This window comes from Bidens hawaiensis, unplaced genomic scaffold (assembly GCF_021521415.1).
Source record: "Bidens hawaiensis isolate Kalapana, Puna unplaced genomic scaffold, B.hawaiensis_p1.1 tig00008043_1, whole genome shotgun sequence".
In the NCBI taxonomy this organism is placed as follows: domain Eukaryota; kingdom Viridiplantae; phylum Streptophyta; class Magnoliopsida; order Asterales; family Asteraceae; genus Bidens; species Bidens hawaiensis.
This window is the reverse complement of record NW_027491566.1, coordinates 776,086-783,861: the sequence shown is the minus strand read 5'-3', so window position 1 is coordinate 783,861 and position 7,776 is coordinate 776,086. Positions and strand designations below refer to the sequence as shown.

General features: G+C 37.9%; 1 pseudogene; it reads right to left on the bottom strand.

Moving 5' to 3' along the window:
- Nucleotides 1–1,893: 1,893 nt before the first annotated feature.
- LOC143636771 (putative pentatricopeptide repeat-containing protein At1g68930 pseudogene) lies at nucleotides 1,894–4,103 on the bottom strand (annotated as a pseudogene).
- Between the last annotated feature and the right edge of the window lie 3,673 nt (nucleotides 4,104–7,776).

Here is a 7,776-nt window from a genome sequence, read left to right as displayed (position 1 = left end):
TGATTTCCGCTAGATCATTGTTTATGCTGATACAAAATTTAGGTTTTGTATTTTCGGTACATACTACAGTGGACTAACATGAAAATCGTTGCATGTTTATTTGGGTTGGGATAATCATTTACACTGAAATAGAATTGTCATAACATTACTATTTATAACCCGTTGGACTCGCCTAACTGGCTAAGTAGCTCTACAACCTCAGACGCGAGGAATCCAAAAGTATCAAATGCAAAAGGAATAAAGACGTATTAGTTGTCAATGCACGCTTTCTCGTGTTTGATAATTTTAGAGCAGCCTGACCCACAATGAAAACACTATTTCACAAGCCGGGGAAACTCCTTTAGGTCACTGGTCACACAAGAGGAAAACATTACTCAGTATTCACTGTTTCTTGCTTGCACAAGAGGAAAACATTACTAGTCAATAATTTAAAAGTTGAAAATTTCAAAAAGTGGAGCATCTGGGATTGTTCCTTTGACTAATCTTGGTGATCAAGGCACAATGCTTATAAATAACACACATAGGTTGGCTGTGTAATAATAATATATAGTTTATCAACATAAGTAAATATAAGAAGAAAGTTGAGATGGGTAGTAAAGAAGTGAAGGTTAATAATTGGTTCTTGTCGGTAATTAAATCGATGTTTGGGTGTTTATTGTTTGAGTCGAACAAAGGTAAAAGTTACAAAGGCTCGGAAACTGCATCCATGGCTTGTGGGCCTGAGGCGACCATGGTTGCAGCCATGGGACATTTCTCCTCAAAGGTTCGACTGATTTAGGAGGCAGAATATAAACCCGTCTTGGATGTTTTGAAGATGTTTCGTTGAATTCAAATGATTCGATGAACATGAAATGTGAAAAAGCAAATGCATCCCGGATGATTGTATATATAATCTAGGATGTTTATATTAGTAAAGTTCTATTGTCTAGGAAATTAAAGCGTGTTGCAACTCTATGAATAACACTCAGTCTCATGTACTCGCCATGTTTAATGTAATTCTTGTAGAAGCATAAGTTGAATTTCACAATTATTTTACGGTTAGTATAGGCGTATAAACAATATGCTTATATCATTGCTATATTCGAAAATATTACAATAAAGTGGCAAGTAAGCAGGCAACAAGCTGCACCGCAACCCCCCAGTGCTATGCCAGCCTTCTTATGTTTTTATTAATTTATTAAATGGAAGGGTAAAATCTTCATTTTAGAAAGTTAACAGAAACGCAGAGCGAAAAGTGCGACAATCTTAAACGTAAAACATGATTCGAGCACTTTTGTTATATATCTAAAGAACGAAAAGTGTGATTATTTATTCTACTCTATATATTTATTATGTGATAAGTTTGTTATATATAAATAAAAATTATTATATTTATATAATAAATACACTCGTTTAAGATCGAGCCTAATCAGGCTCAGTATGTGAAACTCGAGCTTTGACGATTTCATTAAATAACTTCAATATAGGCTCGGCATCAGGTTCAAGCTCAAGCTCATTTAAGCTAAACATTGTTTAAGTTTTTAACGAGCTGATCTTGAGTAGTTCAAAGCAGGTCAAATCGTTTAAACACGTAAACAAGTAAAAGTAAATATAGGATAGTGGAACCGAAGATTCACCGTTTCTTGTTTGCAGAGAAGGTAATTGTAGTCAATAATAAAACTCAATTTTAACCAGAAATTATTTATAAAAAAGTAAAATTTCTGGGATTGTTCCTTTGATTAATGAAACTTGTGTAATTAATTTATTTTATTACATGACTTATAATACACCAAAAACAATTCAGAGCTAATGTGCTCACATATAAAAAAATAAATAAGGTTACATCATAAAAATACAAAGAATAAACTGACTACACCCTCCCACCCCCCCCCCCAAAAAAAAAAAGTCATGCTCAAAATTACCAGAAATCACCACAAGAACATGCCCCATCCTTAAACAAATGAAACCGAACCGCATCCCGTACAAGAATCTCCCGCTTCATTATCTTAGAAATAAACTTAGTCGGGGTATGACAATCCCCACACACCCTCAAATTCTTAACCACCCGTATCGGCATACCCTCACGAACAAATAATAACCCGAAAGCAATCGCAAGTTTCTCACTATGATGATTAAGCATCATTACTTTTTCCGACTCGTCAACATTATGAAGCGCAAATCTCATATCGGGCACATACCCTTCGCGCAACATCTTATTATTCAAAAATTCCAGCTCTGCGTATATCTGTTCTGAATACGGGCTCGTTCTATCATCGGCTGAAAACACATGCACTTTATTTTTATATTTAATCCAACTGAACCCGGGTTCTTTTCGTATATTATTATGCTTCATTTCTTTTCTTAAATTAGCCACTTCATCCCATTGGCCTTTAGAAGCATACATACTTGACAACAGTACATAACTTGCAGGGTTATTAGTTTTAACGATTTCGCAGCCCATTGGGCCATTTCCAAATCGCCACGTGACCGACACGCACTAAGCAATGTAGACCAACCGAACGCGTCCGGGCTAACCGGCATATCGTTTATAAAACATCGGGCCTCTGAAAGAAGCCCGGCCCGACTATAAAGGTCAATCATGCAACTGTAGTGGTCAGAGCTCGGGTCAATCCCGTGCTCGTTGACCATTGACTTGAAATACTCGCGACCCTTTTCAACTAACCCCGCTCGACTGCACGCTGAAAGTACGCCTATGAACGTTACCGCGTCGGGTTTGAGTTGACTAGTCAACATTCGGTCAAACAGGGCTCACCAAATTGGGAATAACCCGAAATTAACGCGGTGTAGGACACTTCGTCTTTAAATTTCATTTCATTAAATAACTCGTTAGATTTGTTAACGGACCCGCATTTACCGTATAATGTTATAAGCGCGTTCGACACGGTTATAAACGAGATCAAACCCGTAACAAGTGCTTGACCGTGAAACTGAGCACCTTCTTCTAAACTAGCTAAATTTGCACAAGAACTTATTACGCTCCCGAGCGTATATTCATCGGGTTCGACCCCGTTTCTTTGCATCTCACAATAGATCTTTACAGCTTCTTCACTTTGACCGTTTTGACCATAACCGACAATAAGCGCAGTCCACGTCACGATGTTTTTCAACCTCATTTTACCAAACACTCTTTCTGCATAGTTTATACGTTTACATTTCAAATACATGTCTACAAGTGAACTACTGACATACATGTTATCTAAAACATCGTTTCGTATAATATACGCGTGGATTTGAGAACCTTGTTTAAAAGCCATACATCCTCCACACGCAGTCAATACGCTTCCAAGGGTAAATTGGTCAATACCGACACCCTGCAGCCTCATTTCCTTAAACACATCGAAACACTTTTTATACAAACCGTTTTGCGCAAAACCTGTAACCATCGTCGTCCACGTGATCGAATCTTTCTCACGCGTACTATAAAACAACTGCTCCGAATCCTCAATCATCCCATGCCGAAGTAAACCCATGATCATCGTGTTATACGTCACCACGTTTCTTTCAGGAATTTCATCAAACACTTTCCACGCGTCGTTTATGATACCTGCTTTCGCATACATTTCGACTAACGGGCTACCGACAAACACATACGATTCAAACCCGTACGTGACTATCTGCCCATGAATTTGCCTACCCAACCCGACTAACCCATTGTTTGAACACAATATAAGCATGGTTGAAAATGTAATCCTATTCAAACTAACACCATCTTTCAACAATAACTTATACGCCTTGACGGCATTATCATAACAATCGAAACGCGTAAAACCCGAAATAACTAAATTCCACGACACCCCGTCTCGCTTCGGCATGGTGTAAAAGATCTTTTCCATGTCGAATAAGTGCCCGGATTTGGAATAAGCTGAAAGAACACTGTTCCATGAAAAAAGATTTGGTTGAGGAATTTGGTCGAACACTTGGCGTGCATAAGTAATGTTTCCAAGTTTAAAGTAACTGGTAATGAGATTATTGGGCAAAAAGGTTTCAGGGTTTGTTAGGGTTTTGAGTATGAAGCAGTGAAGCTTCTTTACTTGAAGTTGGTTGTGGGTTTCACAGTAGAGTTTGAGTAATGAACAATAGTGGTTTGATATTGAAGAAGACATGGTTTAATTTGGGACAGAATTACAAATTTTGTCCTTTAAAAAAAGCCAAAAATCGGTTCATGTCCTTTTCTAAGTTTCCTTGCAGGCGGTGTACTTTAAACTTTTTTTTCCTTCAAGTTTTGTCCTTTACGCTAACTGGGTTAGAAAAACTCAGTTAAATGCCCTCACGTGAGACGCATGTGAGGGCATTTTTGTCTTTTCGTCTACTGGTAGTTATTTATAATTAAAAAATAAATTAATATATTATAATAATAATATATCATCAAATCCAGTATCCATCTTCTTCTTCACCATAATAACCCCCAGACCTAATTCTTCTTCAATTCTTTCTCCTGCTTCCGTCTTTAACATCCAGCCGCCGGTCAAATCCATCACCGACGCCGGAGATCACCGCCGGAAAACGACATGTCAGTCACTAAAAATGATCTTCCCGTCTTCTTTCTCTCTCTCTACTCTCTCCCTCCCTCTCACTACACCAACACCACCACTACCTAAGCCACCGACCCATCCTTTTCCAAAACTCCGGCCACCATGAACACAAAACCCACAGCTACCGCCACACACCAACCAACACTTGTAACTGCCACCACAAGACCATACTTTCTTAAATCGGCCACCGCCAGCCACCGTCACAAATTCCGGCCACCAGAAACAACCACACCACCATACCTGCAACCAGTCACCTACATCACCACCGCCGGAGAACCCATAAACCCAGATTCCGGTCAAACTCGCCGGAGAAGACACAAACCCAGATCCATCTCCACTCCCACCGGAAACCACCATGGTCAACCACCCTCTTCGATTGCAATCAAGTCCAGGGGTTTTTATATAGAGAGAACCGAATTATTCTATGCACTTGATTTTCTATATAAAAATCTACAAATGGTTTCACAATCAATTATTGACCATACTACAGGTCTACAACACAGGTTCACCGCCAAGATTGAAACCTGATCACATAATTGAATCTTTCCCATTTGCCCCAATCGAGCCCAAATTTACAACCACCACCAAACGAGCACTAATTTTGCAATCGATTCCTCAAATGCAACGGTGGAAAACCAATTTACAGATCTGGTTCTTTAACCGTAAATTTTTGACTTTAACCAACTTACCTTCGGCTACAAACATATTGAGCTAAGTCAGCGTCTTCTTAAGATTCGCCGAAAGATTCTTGTTTTTCTCTTAAGCAGCATCAGAATTTGATTGGGAGTGGATGGCAGTGGTGGTGGGGGTGATGTCATATAGCAGGGGAGACAAGGAAGAAGATAGTGGTGGTGAGGGTTTGACCGGAATCTGGGTTTATGGGTTCTCCGGCGGTGGTGATGTAGGTGACTGGTTGCAGGTACAGGTGAAAAGACAAAAATGCCCTCACATGCGTCTCACGTGAGGGCATTTAACTGAGTTTTTCTAACCCAGTTAGCGTAAAGGACAAAACTTGAAGGAAAAAAAAGTTTAAAGTACACCGCCTGCAAGGAAACTTAGAAAAGGACACGAACCGGTTTTTGGCTTTTTTTAAAGGACAAAATTTGTAATTCTGTCTTAATTTGGGGGTAAAGATTTTCTTGACTTTATATAGTTTGACTTTTAAAGCTTTTAATTATATATAGTTTGACTTTTAAAATCTTTTAATTTTTATATTTAAGAATAAGACCACACGTAGTGACTTCGTTGTTATTGGGAAAACGAGCCCATGACTTAGTGACAACTTACACCCCCCTTTTCTTGTTTTAGAGGTGTTCGTTGGATATACAAACGTGGAGGAAAACCTTGCCCAATCAACTTTTATTTATTTTTAATTTATAATTATATTTTTATTAAAAATTTTGAAAAGTTAAAATTGTGTAATGATTGTAATGCGGTTTTACGGCTTTTTACCACTAAACCTAGGGGTGTGCAAAAAATCGAAAAAACCGAATTGAAACAAAAATCGACGGTTTGGTTTTGTGTTTTTATATAAACCAAACCTACGATAAGGTTTTGTTTTTGCATGTAATGAAAACAGAAAAAGACGAACTAAACCGAATTTCTGGATTTTTATTTATTTATATTTTATTATAAGTAATTTATAAGAGTTTAATAAATATGTAACTTATATATTTTTGGCGGAATGTATAATAGTTGTTTAGTTAATTATTAACCAAATTATTTATACCTAAACTAATTATTTCGGGCAACTTTTTTTCGGCTAGAATTTTCAAGCTCAAACGGTAAAAACTAAAAGAACCGAAATCCAAAAAACATTTTTTGCAAAACTAGCAATTGTTGACTGGGACGCCACGTGTTGCACAACCCCTCTATGTGCCTAGTTACCACTACGCGTGGTCTAAACGGGTTGATGGGTCAATTGTTTAAATAAAGGTATTAACAGGTGAACTTAAATACCACCAAACATATTTTAAATATGTTAGAATTGACACCCAAAGCCTGGTTATTTTTCTGTTGTATTTATGTTCGTTCATTGAGAAAATGAACATTTTCGTTTGTTAACAAACTATCAATCCATTTAGAAGCCCTTTTACAACTTTGTTACAACCTATTTAACATACTTACAACTTAGACTCGTTTATTACAACCTATTTAACATACTTACAACTTAGACTCGTTGATTCTATTTTACCAATATATTACAAAGTGTCAACCCATTACAAACTTACAGCCGTTTACTACCAATTTAATGGTTTACAACTCATGTTTACATTTAAATTACAACTCATTTGTAGCTTTCAGCCTTTTTGTAGTTTACTTACCCGCTAAAGACGAGTTGTATATATAAACGTGCTACATGAGTTGTACTGAGGTCACATGATATCTAGGTTAGTGATAGTATTGATTTCTTTTATACAAATGATACTCAAATGTATACTGGCTCGTTAACTTTAGCCTGCCATGAGTGCCAATTGCCAACTGCCAACTAAAGAGCCAACAATTTGATATCAAGTTTATCTCAAATTACTTTGATAAATATCTAGCACACTTGTATTCTTTTGACACAAACAGAAAGTGTAAAAAGAATATTATGGTCTATACTTTTCTCATTAACCTTTTATTAACCTCTTAGCTAAATAAGCATAATCAAGGTAAGCCGTAAATGCATCTAAACAAGTTTTTTTTCGGCATAAATAGGAAACAATATCTAGTTATCGTAAACCAAAACTTATTTCACTTAAAAACTCTGATCATGCAATTTAGGTAGCATGATATGGTCCACAAGGATGGCATATGCATGCACCATCATCACAATAAGAATCTTGACTATGACACCAATGATTCTTGCAGATATCATCATCTTGGCAATGCCACAACAAGGATCTTCGTCTGAATGGTTCATTTGGTTGTAGTATCTTGATTGGTTGTAGTATCTTGAGAATTCCAGGATGACAGATGCAACTTCCACTGTTAGTGTCACATATAGCATCTTCTGTTCCACAAAAGCTCGAGCAATAGTCGGGGTCTGGTGATGGGCTTACTAGGCTTGGCGATGGGTTTGGTGTTCGGTATGCTGGGGTTGGAGATGGGCTTGGTGATGGGCTTGTTGGCCCGTATGTTGGGCTTGGTGGTGGGTTTGTTGGGCTTGGTGGCGGGATTCTTGGGCTTGGTGGTGGGCTTTTTGAGGTTGGTGGTGGGCTTTTTGGGCTTGGTGGTGGGCTTTCTGGGTTCGGTGGTGGGT